Source organism: Phalacrocorax aristotelis, unplaced genomic scaffold (assembly GCF_949628215.1).
Source record: "Phalacrocorax aristotelis unplaced genomic scaffold, bGulAri2.1 scaffold_71, whole genome shotgun sequence".
Lineage (NCBI taxonomy): Eukaryota > Metazoa > Chordata > Aves > Suliformes > Phalacrocoracidae > Phalacrocorax > Phalacrocorax aristotelis.
The window spans coordinates 116838-132856 of NW_027441314.1; the positions used below are offsets into that span (position 1 = coordinate 116838).

At 64.2% G+C, this 16019-nt stretch overlaps 1 long non-coding RNA gene across 1 annotated transcript in view; it reads left to right on the top strand.

Moving 5' to 3' along the window:
• Positions 1-15022, top strand: part of LOC142051347 (uncharacterized) — a 42195-nt gene extending 27173 nt beyond the window's left edge. Inside the window, exon 2 of the long non-coding RNA XR_012658431.1 lies at positions 14859-15022. This is a non-coding gene — a long non-coding RNA (uncharacterized LOC142051347). The remainder of the gene's footprint in view (positions 1-14858) is intronic.
• Positions 15023-16019: the final 997 nt, after the last annotated feature.

A 16019-nucleotide genomic window follows, 5' to 3' on the forward strand; every position in this document is an offset into this window, starting at 1 on the left:
GACGGTAACGGCCACCTGATTTTTAAAGCAGTCGAGACGGAAGGACTAAAATGCTCGAGGCACTTCGGTGGTGGGCGGTGCGGAGGCAACGACTGACACTGCTGGGGCTGCGGGAGTGGGGAAGGTGCAGAGAAACATGAGCTCTGCGCACGCAGTAACAGTTCCGTTATCCCGGCGAACGTGACCCAGAGCCGGCGCGGGTCTTGCCCCAGAGAAGAGTCACGGACGTCGTGCCGCTGCCGCCGTGCTGTGCTACGGCAGCCGGGAATCGCGCATGCGGAGTGGCGATGGTGGACCCTGCTGACACCGTGCGGCCAAAGTGCGGTACCGCACCCGGAACAGACGCATGCGCAGTGGCGACGATGTGTCACTGCTCGCTGCTGCCACCGAGCGACCGAACCGCGGAACAGCGGGGGCCAGCTGCGCTACCCTGCTCGCGGCAGTCACCGAGCGCTCAAAACCGGGTACTGCAGACGGGCAGCCGCCCGTTCCCGAGGGTGAAGTTTTTTCGCTGGTCGCTGCTGCCACCGTGCAAGCAGATTCCGGTACTGCAGCCAGGCAGTTCCGTATGCACAGTGGCGCTTTACTTTCTGCCCCTGCTTCCACCGACCGCCCAAACGCTCGCAGTGCAGGTGGGCGGCCGCGCATGCGCAGTGGCGCCTTTTTGTGCTCTCCGCTGCCACCGTGCGACCAAACCGCGGTACTGCAGGTGGGCGGCCGCGCATGCGCACTGGCGCCTTTTTGTGCTCGCTGCTGCCACCGAGCGACCGAACCGCGGAACAGCACGGGGGGAGCTGCGCTACCCTGCTCGCGGCAGTCACCGAGCGCTCAAAACCGGGCACTGCAGACGGGCAGCCGCCCGTTCCCGACGGTGAAGTTTTCCGCTGGTCGCTGCTGCCACCGTGCAAGCAGATTCCGGTACTGCAGCCAGGCAGTTCCGTATGCACAGTGGCGCTTTACTTTCTGCCCCTGCTTCCACCGACAGCCCAAACGCTCGCAGTGCAGGTGGGCGGCCGCGCATGCGCAGTGGCGTCTTTTCTGCTCTCTGCTGCCACCGTGCGACCAAACCGCGGTACTGCAGGTGGGCAGCCGCGCATGCGCAGTGGCGCCTCTTTCTGCTCTCTGCTGCCACCGTGCGATCAGACCGCGGTACTGCAGGTGGGCAGCCGCGCATGCGCAATGGCGTCTCTTCCTGCTCGCTGCTGCCACCGTGCGATCAGACCGCGGTACTGCAGCTGGGGAGCCGCGCATGCGCAGTGTCGCCTTTTCTGCTCTCTGCTGCCACCGTGCGATCAAACAGCAGTACTGCAGGTGGACAGGCGCGCATGCGCAGTAGCGTCTCTTTCTGCTCTCTGCTGCCACCGTGCGATCAGACCGCGGTACTACAGATGGGCAGCCGCGCATGCGCAGTGGGCCTTTTTGCTCTCTGCTGCCACCGAGCGACCAAACCGCGGTACTGCAGGTGGGCAGCCGCGCATGCGCAGTGGCGCCTTTTCTGCTCTCTGCTGCCACCGTGCGATCAGACCGCGGTACTGCAGGTGGGCAGCCGCGCATGCGCAGTGGCCACCCTTTGTATTCTGCTCGCTGCTTCCACCAAGCGACCGAACCCCGGGACTGCAGGCGGGAGCTGCGCTACCCTGGTAGAGATTTCCACCCGCCCCTTACCCGATCGCGGCAGTCACCGGTCGATCAAAACCGGGTACTGCAGACGGGAAGCTGCCCGTTCCCCAGGCTGAAGTTTTCCTCTGGTCGCTGCTGCCACCGTGCAAGCAGATGCCGGTACTGCAGCCAGGCAGTTCCGTATGCGCGGTGGCGCTTTATTTTCTGCCCCCTACTTCCACCGAGCGCCCAAACCCTCGTACCGCAGGTGGGCAGCCGCGCATGCGCAGTGGCGACCTTTTAGCTCTCTGCTGCCACCGTGCGACCAAACTGCGGTACTGCAGCCAGCAGCCGTGCACGGGCTGTAGCGACATTTTGCCGCGCTCACTTCTCCACGCCACTTAGTGACCCCCCGCACGCTACGTGGTGACGTCACCGTGGGGGCCGGAACCGTGTAGGCACAGCCCCTAGCGACAGGTGTTGACCCCTTGCGATAGCCCGTTGAGGGCGGTCCTGATACCCCTCGCCACGCTCTTAGCAACGGGCCCTGCCCCCGGCGATGGGCAGGCGGGCCGTCTGATGTCCGACCCACCTGGCCCCACCCACCCACTTTGGTGCTGTGCGGTGCACTTTGCTCTCTGCTGCCACCCTGCGAGCCTTCATCCCTCGGGGGGGCTCGGCCCGCCCCTTTTGCGGGGCGCTGTGGGAAGGGCGGGGGCGGGGCCCGGGGGTCGAAGAGCCCCAGCCGGGGCTCGGGCAGCTCTTGCTGCCCCTGGGCTTCTCTGCCGTCGGTGCTCCCGTGTTCCCTCGGGCGGTCGCAGCTTTGGGGCTGTCTCAGCCCCCCGGGCAGGCGTGCTCTGGCGTTTAGAGAAGCGGAGGCGTTGCCTGAGGTAAGGATTCCAGAGCTTGGCACTCTTTGGCAGCATCTGTACTAGAAAGGTCCCTTGTGGCCTGCTTTGCTTTTTTTCTCCCGGGATGTTGTTTCGGGCGCTGAGGGGGCGGTGAGACGGTTTAGTGGTATGGTGTTCTGTTTGGGGTTTGTTTTTTGCTTTGCTGGTTTTCTTCCCCCTTGTGAGATCATTTCATTCATTTATCATTTCATATTATCATTTACCCCGCGCCATTTCCGTCCCCTTTGGGCAGCAGCGGATCTGCTGCCGCTTCAGGCGGCCGCTTTCTCGAGGGCGAGGAGCTGGGACGACAACGGGCCGCTGCAGGCTCTGGTCAGGGTAAGAGGCTGTTCCCTGGGGAGCCGGCGCAGGGGGAGCGGAGGTACGCACGGGCACTTGTCGGTGCCCCTGGCCGGTAAAGGGAAGGTTAAATTGTTAGAGTGCAAATAAATACATTTTATTTAGGGAGGAGTCGTGACTAAATTTAATCGCACCTATTACTGAGCAAACCAGGCAGTCATTATTCCTAATCTGTAATTAAAAAAAAAATAAAGGCAGTCCTTTTTTATGCCATAAATAGAGTTGCGAGTCATTAATAGCTCAATCTAAATACAGCCGTTATTACATCAACTGCAGGCATTAATGACTCCTGATCAGAAACAAAATAAGGACAGTTTTAGAATCTACAATGAAAATTGAACTGGAAAGCTAAATTGGGAGTGGGTAATACTGAAATTGTAACAGGGCTGTTAGAAAGTTCAGAGGCAGCGACAGCTCCTGCTTCCAACCCAAGCAGTAAACGAAGCTTTAGATTCTTAAATGAACAGAAATAAAGGTGAGCTGTTAAACAGTGGCTGGGTTCAAGCGTAGGCATTAAGAAAATTTGCAGGTGCGGGTGATTCCTGACGAGCACTAACAATTCCAGAAGATTTAGATTTAAAATGACAAAGCTAATGGAGTGCCACAACCGCCCGGATGTAACTGCAGCCGCTTTGGGGGAATGCCCCAGCCCTCCCCAACCACCGCTATTAATTACTGCCAAGGAGAGCGAAAGTGAAAGTAGAAGCAGTGCAGGTGAAATGCGAGCAGTACGCTTTTCCTAAGTCATCTCTTCGTGTCAGGAGAGGAAAGAAAATGGAAAGAAGATGTTTGCAGGGGGTCTGTGCTGGGTTGCCTGCGCGTCTCTTCCGTGCGTCCTTGAGGAGACATTTAGCTCCTGTTGGGCGCTCGCAGGTGGAGACAGGGCGAGCTGGAGGCGGGATCGGTGCTGGCCCTGAAAAAGGGATGGGCAACGAGCGGAGAGAAGAGGGGGCAAGGGCTGAAAAAGGGTCACCGGTTCTGCAGGGAAGGCAGCGGGATGTGACTCGGCAACCGCTCTGACGAGCGCAGGGTCATTCGCTGCGATGAAGTCAGGGTCTGCGGCTGGCCCGGAGAGGCAGCAGAAATCCCAAACTCTTTGCAGGGGTACCGGCCAGATTAGGGCAACACCTGAACAGTAAAACCATTTAGAGGAAGCAGAGCTGGGCTGCACCGCGTGGCCAACCTCCCTCTTCTCCGTGAGTCCCAAAGGGGCAGCTCCAAGAATGTGCTGAGAATTCATCCCTTGCGCTAAAAATGAGACGTAAGTAGCACCCACCCGTGAATTTTATTTTCTCTCTCGCTCTGCGGCTCCTGCCTGCTTGTCTCTCCTCAGTGCTCACCTGCACCCGTGCTCGGATGGGGCAGCTGAGGGAAGGTGCTGCCATCTCCCCAGCCCCGGCGGACCGCCCCTCAGCTGTGTCCTCTGTCAGGGAGCGTCGTCATCTCTCCTGCCTCCCAGAGCGTGTCCTGTAGTGGCAGACGCGCGGGCTTTTCCCTGCACGCGCATACGGGAAGGGAAGCACAGTGAGAGCTGGGCTTGTCAAAGAGTAACGGGGGTGGTGGGAAGCGTAGCTAGAACCGGAGAGCTACAGCGCAAAAGCAAAGCAGACGGGACACAAAAGTAAAATGGTGCACAGGAATGCTGAGGCGAGAACTCCCGCAGCACACAGGAAATCAGTGTCGGAATCTATTTTCTTCTGACTGCCAAATTAAAAATAATGGCACGCTTTGCAACGCTAAGCTCGCTCTGATCGTCTGAACTGTTTCTTTCCAACTCCCCACCGCCCCCAGCACACCGTTCAGCCTCCTCAGCCTGAAATGCCTTGTTTTCCTTCTTTTTTTTTTTTTTTTTTTATGACAGGGCAACTTCTGTTCCCGAGGTGGTGCCCACAGTACAGCTATCTCTTCGAAGGCAGTTTGGTTTAGGTCAGAGAATGTTTAGCCTGGACTGAATCAGCCTCTGTTTCTATTTCTGGAAATCATCGGTCCTGTGCATAAAGCCCGGAAAAAAGGAAATATGAACCAAAGGACGTGGGGCCTGCAGGGGTAGGAAAATATTTGAGAAGAGGTTCAGTGGGGAAATGATTGTTTGTCTGTGGGGCGTCCAGGCAAGCAACCCAGCTGCTAGAAAGCGGCGCTGTCCTCAGGATGGCCTCGGCGGTCCCGTCGGAGTCGGGGGAACAAGGACAAGGCAGGGTGAAGCATCTGACCTGCCGTGTGGAACGTGACTGTACAAAGCACGTGTGATGCACTGCAAGTTCATTTGTTTAAACTGTGAGTTAAAGAAGGTGTGCAGTTGCTTTGTAAACAGCCGACGCTCTAAAGCTACACCCGTCTAACTGCTAGCTGTATTAAATCTATCGTATTGCTGTTTCTGCATTAAAAAAAGTAACAAACCAACACACCTATGTAAGCACGTCTAAGTACAATGGAAAACCACTGTTTAACGCGTGGCATGTGTGGGTTGTTTTTTTGGGGTGGGAGGGTGGGGTGTATGACAAAAACCTGCGAGAGACACACGCGCATACGCACATGTCATGTTTAGCGCTCACCTAAACCCAAAAAAGAAAATCCACTCTTTATTTTGCAGCATTAGCATTAGCTTCCAGCGCACAGCCTGAGCGCGTACCTCTGCTCTCACCATCTGCTCCCTCTTCAACCGTGTGTGGCTGTCATCATCAGCTTGCACAGGCTTTCCTCGTGCAAGTTTCCGCGACAGCTTACGAGAAGGCGGGGAAACAAACCCAGCAAGACGCGTAGTGCCTTCCTCTATGGGCTCCGTCCAGCCTTTGTTAAAATGAGCAGAAAAGAAATCTGCTGCTGCCTTTACCCTGACTCGCTCTTACAGAGAGCATCTGACTTGACCCGCAGCAAAGCGATGCCCCAGGCAGCAGCACGTATTGGCGCGGACCGCGGTTTCACCCACCTGTTTTACTGCGCCGGTCCTTTCCCACGGCCGATGCCGCAGATGTGGCGCGCCCCACCCCCAAACCTCTTTACGAGGGTTCCCTGGGCTCTGCAAGTCGCCTGCTGGACGTGTTGCTGATTCAGGCACGGGCAAAGTCAGCTTCTTCGCTGGCCTCGGGCCAGGGCAGCCATGTACTCGAGGGAAACTCAGAATATCTCCAGCGAGATCTCACCGGGAGGCTGGGACCTCGTCAGTAGGGGAGAAAGCCAAGCGACTGACACTGAAAGGGAGCTCTTTGCTAGGCTGTAGATCGTAAAGTTAACAAAGAAAACAAACCTGCCTTTTTAAAAATGCCCTCTTTTGAGTCTGCCACGTTTGATACAGATTTTTAAAATTGCAGGGTATATCTCCTACAGGCCTCATGCAAAGGGGAGTGAGTACCTCTGGCTCTCAGGACAAGGGGGTCCCTCAGGAGCCCAGGCGCTCACGCCAGCCGGCATCTGGCACAGCACAGGGCAGGAGCTTTGGCAGTAGTACGTGAGCTGAGAATGAGAGTCAGGCAGCACTGCACGCTTCTCCTGTGAGCCGCCGAGGCTCGCGCGCTGTACCTTCCACAAATAAAAGGCCAGAAGAGTCAGCATTTCTGCTAGTTCCAGCCTCATCCGTACCCTCGTTAGTGTAACTGTAAGCGAGCGTCCCGTAGCGACTGGGAGCGTGGCAGCTGGGCTTCCTGCGCTGCCTTAGGTTGTGCCCTTGGAGAGACCCTTCTCCGAGCCCCGGGCTGGGTGGGCTGCGGTGCCGTTCAACGCTGAATAGGCACGAAGGCCTATAAACAAAATGTATTTATATTGCACCCATACCCGGCAGCCAACCGCCGCTTTATTTACGTATTCTGCACCTCCTGCCGACGCTTTTAAACTTAGCCGATATTGCCGCAGTTTTCTCTGACGGGGCAGGGGACTGCCACGCAGCAGGGGGAGTTTCTGGGTGCCTCCCACGGACACAGACGTCCTCAGCTGGGTAGGGACAGGGTGAGAGCTGGAACAACTCTGCTGACATGTAAGGGCCGTCCCAGGGCAAGGCTCCTCGGTCTGGGGGCTGAAAGGCGAGCCGCGCTGGGTGGTTGGTGTGGGAGTTGTGGAGCAAGTAGGGGAAAAAAAAAACAACAAGAAAAAACCATCCAAATGTTTCACAGCAGGTAGAAAGCTTGGCAGAAAGCAAACTGAATGCTGTAAAGACAAAAGCCGAAAGCCGGCTATGGACTGTACGAAAAGAGTCAGTGCCACGGAAAGAGGTTATTTCTTCAACTGACCATAGGAGGCTTTTTGTGAGATAACACAACACCTCTTCTTTCTGCTACAGCGCGGCACCGCAGCAGTAATGGGCCAGAGCGTGCGAGCGCCTTTGGCAGGATCGGTAACGGCCGGGGCACGGCCGACCGGCCAGCCCACCTTCCGCACAAGGAAAACACCATTCCCCTGGAACGCCACGCAGACCCAGGACGGGTAAGGCGGAGGCCGAGCCCAGGCGCCCCCATTGCCAAGGACCACCTTGGCCTTGCAGCGTCTCACGCTTCGGGGTGTTCTGCTGGCCGTGGCTAAGCTCAGGCCCTCTGCTCGTGGCTGCCCCCGGTCCCCCGGCGCCGGTCGGGCCCCAGCCCCCAGCGCGGTGCGGCGCAGGGCAGTGACCCAGCAGGGCGGCCCCCCGGGCCCCAGCCCCCCACCCCCCGCCGTGCCTGCGGCCAGGGCCCCGCGGCCGCCGGCCCCTTCCTCCTCTGCCCGCTCCCGTCGCGGACGGCTCGGTATGTGTCACGAGGGGCAGCCCCGTTGAGCAGCTCTCGGAGGGCGCGCGGCTCTGCCCGGCCGTGACCGGGGCCCGCAGGGGTTTCCCGCTCGCTCGCTCGCCCCGAAAGGAGCTGGCCCCGAGCCGGCGCGTCCCCCCCCGCCCGGCCCACGGCGCCCTCGCGAGCTGAGCGCGGCCCGGCCAGCAGGGGGCGCTGGCGCTCAACGGCTGGGCGCGGGGGCGGTCCGGCGCGGGGGAGGGGCCGGTGGGGGCCGGTCCTTCCGGCCGCCCTCTAAGGGCCGCCCCGCGGGGCTCCGGCTTCCGGTGGCGCAGCGCGGCGGAGCGGAGGTGGGAGCGGTGCGTGGGGCGGCTGCGCCGCGAGGTGTCTCTTTGCGGTGCCGGGGCCCCTCTGCGGCCCGGCGTGGGAAGCCCGTGGCCGGCGGAGACTGCTCGGAGCTGGGCGGGGAGCACCGCGGCAGTCCGACCGCAGGCAGCCATCCCCTGCGGTGGCCGCCAGCTCCTCAGGACTCCTGGAGGCCTGGCAGCGCCCGACCCTCGCCTGCGGCAGCCGCCTGGGAGAGCAGCGCGGCCGTGGCCAGGGGCCGGAGAGCGCTGGTGAGTGAGTTCGGGCAGCGGTGGAGGCTCCGTGCCGGGCCCGACCCCGGGCCGGGGTGGGGGGGGGGCGGCTCCGTGCCGGGCCCGACCCCGGGCCCGGGCCGGGGTGGGGGGGGGGCGGCTCCGTGCCGGTCCCGACCCCGGGCCCGGGCCGGGGTGGGGGGGGGCGGCTCCGTGCCGGGCCCGACCCCGGGCCCGGGCCGGGGTGGGGGGGGGCGGCTCCGTGCCGGGCCCGACCCCGGGCCCGGGCCGGGGTGGGGGGGGGGCGGCTCCGTGCCGGGCCCGACCCCGGGCCCGGGCCGGGGTGGGGGGGGGCGGCTCCGTGCCGGGCCCGACCCCGGGCCCGGGCCGGGGTGGGGGGGGGCGGCTCCGTGCCGGGCCCGACCCCGGGCCCGGGCCGGGGTGGGGGGGGGGGCGGCTCCGTGCCGGGCCCGACCCCGGGCCCGGGCCGGGGTGGGGGGGGGCGGCTCCGTGCCGGGCCCGACCCCGGGCCCGGGCCGGGGTGGGGGGGGGCGGCTCCGTGCCGGGCCCGACCCCGGGCCGCTCCGGGCCGGGGTGGGGGGGGGCGGCTCCGTGCCGGGCCCGACCCCGGGCCGCTCCGGGCCGGGGTGGGGGGGGGGCGGCTCCGTGCCGGGCCCGACCCCGGGCCGCTCCGGGCCGGGGTGGGGGGGGGCGGCTCCGTGCCGGGCCCGACCCCGGGCCGCTCCGGGCCGGGGTGGGGGGGGGCGGCTCCGTGCCGGGCCCGACCCCGGGCCGCTCCGGGCCGGGGTGGGGGGGGGGCGGCTCCGTGCCGGGCCCGACCCCGGGCCGCTCCGGGCCGGGGTGGGGGGGGGCGGCTCCGTGCCGGGCCCGACCCCGGGCCGCTCCGGGCCGGGGTGGGGGGGGGGCGGCTCCGTGCCGGGCCCGACCCCGGGCCGCTCCGGGCCGGGGTGGGGGGGGGGCGGCTCCGTGCCGGGCCCGACCCCGGGCCGCTCCGGGCCGGGGTGGGGGGGGGGCGGCTCCGTGCCGGGCCCGACCCCGGGCCGCTCCGGGCCGGGGTGGGGGGGGGCGGCTCCGTGCCGGGCCCGACCCCGGGCCGCTCCGGGCCGGGGTGGGGGGGGGGCGGCTCCGTGCCGGGCCCGACCCCGGGCCGCTCCGGGCCGGGGTGGGGGGGGGCGGCTCCGTGCCGGGCCCGACCCCGGGCCGCTCCGGGCCGGGGTGGGGGGGGGCGGCTCCGTGCCGGGCCCGACCCCGGGCCGCTCCGGGCCGGGGTGGGGGGGGGGCGGCTCCGTGCCGGGCCCGACCCCGGGCCGCTCCGGGCCGGGGTGGGGGGGGGCGGCTCCGTGCCGGGCCCGACCCCGGGCCGCTCCGGGCCGGGGTGGGGGGGGGCGGCTCCGGGCCGGGCCCGACCCCGGGCCGCTCCGGGCCGGGGTGGGGGGGGGGCGGCTCCGGGCCGGGCCCGACCCCGGGCCGCTCCGGGCCGGGGTGGGGGGGGGGCGGCTCCGGGCCGGGCCCGACCCCGGGCCGCTCCGGGCCGGGGTGGGGGGGGGGCGGCTCCGGGCCGGGCCCGACCCCGGGCCGCTCCGGGCCGGGGTGGGGGGGGGGCGGCTCCGGGCCGGTCCCGACCCCGGGCCGCTCCGGGCCGGGGTGGGGGGGGGCGGCTCCGGGCCGGGCCCGACCCCGGGCCGCTCCGGGCCGGGGTGGGGGGGGGGGGGGCGGCTCCGGGCCGGGCCCGACCCCGGGCCGGGGTGGGGGGGGGGGGGGCGGCTCCGGGCCGGGGTGGGGGGGGGGGGCGGCTCCGTGCCGGGCCCGGGCCGCTCCGGGCCGGGGTGGGGGGGGGGGCGGCTCCGTGCCGGGCCCGACCCCGGGCCGCTCCGGGCCGGGGTGGGGGGGGGGGCGGCTCCGTGCCGGGCCCGGGCCGCTCCGGGCCGGGGTGGGGGGGGGGGCGGCTCCGTGCCGGGCCCGGGCCGCTCCGGGCCGGGGTGGGGGGGGGGGGGCGGCTCCGTGCCGGGCCCGGGCCGCTCCGGGCCGGGGTGGGGGGGGGGGGGGCGGCTCCGTGCCGGGCCCGGGCCGCTCCGGGCCGGGGTGGGGGGGGGGGGGCGGCTCCGTGCCGGGCCCGGGCCGCTCCGGGCCGGGGTGGGGGGGGGGGGGGCGGCTCCGTGCCGGGCCCGGGCCGCTCCGGGCCGGGGTGGGGGGGGGGGGGGCGGCTCCGTGCCGGGCCCGGGCCGCTCCGGGCCGGGGTGGGGGGGGGGGGCGGCTCCGTGCCGGGCCCGGGCCGCTCCGGGCCGGGGTGGGGGGGGGGGGGCGGCTCCGTGCCGGGCCCGGGCCGCTCCGGGCCGGGGTGGGGGGGGGGGCGGCTCCGTGCCGGGCCCGGGCCGCTCCGGGCCGGGGTGGGGGGGGGGGGCGGCTCCGTGCCGGGCCCGGGCCGCGCCGGGGTGGGGGGGGGGGGCGGCTCCGTGCCGGGCCCGGGCCGCTCCGGGCCGGGGTGGGGGGGGGGGGCGGCTCCGTGCCGGGCCTGGGCCCGGGCCGGGGTGGGGGTGGGGGCGGCTCCGTGCCGGGCCCGGGCCCGGGCCCGGGCCGGGGTGGGGGTGGGGGCGGCTCCGTGCCGGGCCCGGGCCCGGGCCGGGGTGGGGGGGGGGGGCGGCTCCGTGCCGGGCCCGGGCCCGGGCCGGGGTGGGGGCGGCTCCCTGCCGGGCCCGGGCCCGACCCCGCGGTGGGGGGGGGCGGCTCCGTGCCGGGCCCGGGCCCCGCAGAGAAGCCCTGGTCGGGCATCGTTCGCTTTTGCACAATGTAGGGCTTTCCCCGTCGATATTCTGTGTACTGTGTTTTGGGCCACCTGAAACCCTTTGGCCGGGTAGGTTTGGTGCGGGGAGATGGCAGGTCTGGAGCCTGAAAGATCTCGGGTGGGGGGCGGGGGAGGTATTTTTGCCTTAAAACTCTGAGCCCACCTCGTGTGTCATGTCGTGTTATCACGTCGTGAGTCTGGTGACTGTGGCAAATGGCTCAGTTGGGCGTTTTCTGATAAATAACTTCTGAACGTGTGCGTGTGTAGGCACGGGGAGATTTGTGCAGGGTGACAGAGCCCTTTGTGCTTCTGTGCTAATGTCTACCTGTTCTAGACCTCCAGTGTTGGAAAGCCTTTGTTTAGTGCCTAGTTGTGCCTGCGTAACAAATGTTTTAGCTGCTGATGTGTTATACCTCTGCTGTGAACTTTTTCCTGGGTGGCTTGATTGTTTCTGGTTGTCCGTGTAAATCTAGGCAGATATTTTCTGCCCGGTGGTGAAGTCTATCGCTTTGGATAACAAAGGGCAGGAGAGCAATAAAGAAAAAGGTGATTCGTCTGCTGCAGCTCCTTGGAAACGATTCGTTCCTTATTTTCTGCCGTTGGGGAGGTGTTGTGCTTTCCAGATAATGCAGCCTCTCCTGTGCCTGTCCACGCCGTGCATTTTTGTCCTGCCCTTGCTTGAAAAGGCTCTCCTTGCCTTCTTCCTCTGTGCTGCAGTTGGCTTAATCTCTCGCTGCTGCTGCTGGAAGAGGGATAAAGGGAGTGTTGTTGATCGGGTTGTTAAAAGCTTTTTCGCGGGCTGTAACGCGCGGGAAGGGGTGGGCGGGGGGGGGGCGACTCAGTACGGGGGAGGGGGAGGATCAGGCTGCGGGGAAAATGGGAAACCAACATCACCCTTCCCTCCTACGGCGCAGCCCGGCTGCACGGCTCCCCGGGGATGCCCCTGCCCCGCGGGTGTACCGTGTGTGCGCCCCCCGCGTGGGGCGGGGGGGGACGACACCCCCCCACACAGTCGGCGGCACTGGGGCAACCCCTGCCCCAGGGCTCGGCGCTCGTACCCGGCTCTCCCCGCTCCGGCACGGCACGGGGCTGGACGCACCGAGGAGACCCCGGGGCGGCTTCTCGCGGCTGGGCGAGAACAGGGCCTGGCCCCGAGCAGCCGAGCGGGCACCGCCGGTAGCTCGGAGGAGCGGGGCCGGCTCGGCTCGAGGCGTCAGAGCGAAAAGGGACGAGAACCGTCCCGGAGCGTTGGGGGGGCGGCGGATGGTCCGGTGGCCGGGTTCGGCTCCGTGCCGGGCCGTGGGGCAGCCGGAGCCGCGCCGGGGGGCAGGTGAGGAGCCGCGTGGCCGGGCGCGCTGTGGGTCGGCGGGTTTCGGCTGTGGGGTCTCCCGGTCCGCGGAGTCCCCGGGGGGGGGTTGCGGGCAGCAGTGGCCCCGGGCCGAGCGCTTTCGTGGGTCGGTGGTTGTGTTTTGGGGCCGAGCCCGTGCCCGGCCGTGGGGAAGTAGGGGCAGCCCCACCCGGCTCTCGGCTGCTCCTCGTCGGGGTCGGGCGGCGGCGGCGACCCCGGCGGGGGCTCCTGTGGTGCCGGGCGGGTCCCCCCTTGCCCGCGAGGCAGGCAAGGACCCTGGCTGCTGCCGCCGCGGTTTGCTGGAGGCGGGCTGGGCCCGGCCCCCTGTGGGGTTGGGGTGCGGGCCCGGCGCTGCCGGGGAAACGCGGCCTGCGAGAGCAGGAAGAAAGCGCTGCCGGGCTGGCGCTGGGCTGCCCCGCCGGGGTGCGGGGCCGGGCCCGCGCAGTTCAGTTCCCAAGGCCTCCCCGACAGTGCGCGCGTGGGCCGTGGGGGTGCAGGGCTGCGGGGTGGCTGCGCTCTCCGCGGCCCTGAGCGTTGCCCGTGGGGACTGCGGAGGGGGCCGGGACGCAGCCAGGCTCAGCTGGTTTGGTCCCTGAACGGGGAGAGCACAGCTCTTCTGTTCCTGGGCCTTGAGAGCAGGCTCCTGTGGCTGATGCCGGGGCCCTGAAACAGATCGAGTCGTGCGTTTTGAGGGCCTGAGCGAGGGGACTAAGTCGTGTGGTTTTGGGCTGAGGAGCAGAGGTCAAGTGCTGCATTTTTGGGACTTGAGAACAGGCTCAGCAGCTGGGCTTTTTGGCTCAGAACCGGTCCCAAAGTGAGCTAGTTTGGGGGCCAAAAGCAGCAGCCGGTTTGGCTGCTTGTGCAGGCTGGGGGGTGGGGGCATTGGGGGCTGCAGGGGAAAGCAGGGGTTGGGCAGGGTACGAGGACCCTCCCCGGAGGTGGGGGTCCGGTCACATCGGACCCCGAAGTTCGGGAGGCCGGCATGCACCAGAGCGAACTCGCCACCTGAGGCGGGTCTCTGGAGGAAGGGTGCTTTTTGGATCCAGCGCAGCGCACCCTCTTTGGGTCCAGCTCTTCTTTCTGCGCTGCTTAGAATAGTTATTAACCAATTAATTAATCATACAAACTAAGTCACAACAGCTCTGTCGGCTCCATCATGGTTCGGAGCTCTGAATCGGTTTCACTTGGTGTCTAACATGTTTTTTCCCCGAGGAGAGGCTAAGTTTCAAAGTTAATTAGTTTTCTCATAAGTGTGTCAGTCAATAAAATTGAGTTACGATTGTTAAAACCACAAAGGTGACAGGAGTCTCACGGATCTGGTCTATTTCTGAAAATGTATTCATCCCATGCAAATGTCATCGGGATACAGATCATCTGCACTTCATGCTCTGACAAGACAAGATGCTGAGACAGGGATGAGCTCCAAAAGGACTGCTGAAAAGAAAAAAAACGCATTCCACAGTCATGGGGTTTTTTTGTTTGCGTTTGGGGGGGCGGGGTGGCTTTAACAAAAGAGTGCAGTGTTGGCCGGCAGCAGCCTGCAGAGCACTTTTGCTGCCTGATCTCTCCTTTTCTTCTCTTCCACTCCTCTTTCAGGGCTGTAATTGTCATTTGGATAGTTTTAGAAGAGCAGTTAAGTTGCTCGCCTGTGTCAATGTGCTGGTAATACCAGGAAGGTGAATGCTTGAACCGGTCGGGCGGGTAGGAATGAATAACTTGGCTGCAGGTAGAACTTCTGAGGGAAGACCAGCAAAACCAGGAAGCAAATAGCAAGTTCCCAAAAAATGTGCGGGTGTCAAACACAAAAGTTTTATTGCCGAATGTTTTTGGGAATATGTTCCCAATGGCTATTTTTAGTAAACATAAATTTTCAGGAGATTCAGGGTTGTGCGTGGCAAAACATGTCCCTCTGTTTTTGTGTCCTGCCGCACAAACGGCCGGCGGCAGGGCTCTTGTTCCCTGCTCTCGCTATTGCCACAGCAGGGCTGCGATATTTAGACCTAAGAGATGGGTTTAGGAATGGAAGGAGAGAGAACGCCTGTGTTCTGTAAGGGCTATGAATGCTGACCCTTTGTCTCCGTCTGCCGCTTTTCCTGTGCGGGTGATGAAGCTGTTTTACTTTTCTCTGTTGTTCCAGGTCTAAATAGCTGCGAAGCTGTCGCCGCTGTGGGTGCGCAATTTGTGTTGCTGTGTTTCTGTGGAGTTCTAGCTACGGCTCGCTTCTAGTGTGGCCAAGCGTCAAGGTAGGGCTTTCAGCTTAAAGCTTCAGAAGCGCTGCGCGCCGAGATGGGTGTAGGTGAAACTGCTGTTGCGCCTGCAGCTGTGCTCGCAGGGATGCTGGGTGGCTCTGCATCAAACCGGCGAGGTGCGCGTGGACCTCCGTCGGGCTGCGCCCTGGGTGCGCGAGCGTGCGGTGTTTTTGCTGTTCCGGCTTGCATGTGCGAGGGCTTAACGTTTGATTTAATGCATTTCCTTTAACGGCAGGCTGTAGTTGGGCTCTAGACGGTATTCCTACGTGGGCACAAGAGCTGTGGAATGGTTAAGCTGTTGCTGTGCCTCCAGGTGACTTGTTCAGTAACGCTGTTTTTCCAGGTGCAGATGGATGAGTCGTGCAGGGCAATGGAGGAGGGCCCAGGGGAGCGCTGTAAGAAGGTGAGTCTGTGTAGTACTGGAGGGAAGATGTGACTGATGGCTATAGGGCTCCATTATGGGTTTTACTCTTTTTTTTTTTTTTTTTTGTGATCCGAGGGTGCTAAGCGATGAGCCGAGCGTGATCTGGGCCCTGGAGGTGAGTCAGGCAAGGTGACCGGTGCTTGGTGGGCTGGAGTAGGTGTTCTTTTTCAGGTTATTCAGGGTTTTTTCTCCTTCTCTTCACTTTCCCATCCCAATTTGGGGCCGATTCCCTCAAACGGGGACTTCCCCCTGTGGGGCTGCTTATGCAGCCTGGGAGCTGCTGCCTGGGCACAAAAATACCTCAAACCCCTTACTCTGGGTCTGCAATGGGGGGTGAAAAAACAGAAAGAATTCTGGTGGAAAGAAAACAACTTGGGGCTTCTGGGAAAGCCAACTCCAGCTGGATTTGTGCAGCTGGAAAGGAAAAAAAGGGTGGTGGTGGGGAAGGAACAACCACCTAAAAGCACCCACCAACCATTCTCATGCACAAAACCGAAAGTGAAAATGACCATTTTTTGTAGGGTAAAAGCACAAAAAGTCCCCACAGAACTCAGTAGTTTGGAAAAGCAACCCCAATTATTACATTATGTAAAGAAGGCGGGGAAAAAAAGAAAACCAAAACAAAACCCTATCACAACCCTGATGCCACATGCCTACCAGCAGTTCCTGGGGCTTATTCTGCGGGGGTGGGGAACCCAACCTTGTTCCCCAGGTTTGCTGTGCTGCTTCTCCTCCCTCGGGCATGCGGGGGGCAGTGGCATGGACAGTAGCAAGCACCAGACGTTTTTAAGCGGTCGAGAGGAAAGGACAAATGCTCGAGACGCTTTGCTGTTTGGTGCAGAGGCAATGAATGGTGCTGCTGGGGCTGCGAGGGGGAAAGGTGCAGAGGAATAGAAGCTCTGTGGATGCAGCCAAGTTACGGTTTCTGGGTGGTATTAATCGAGAAGAGTAATTCAGATAATGCTGCTGCCCAGCGACCAGAATTGGGTACTGAGCCCGGGAGCCGCGCACGCGCGGTGGCGTCCCTGTGATCCCCATGGCTCTCTCCGCAGGTAACAGCCCTGCGATGCTGCGGTGCCT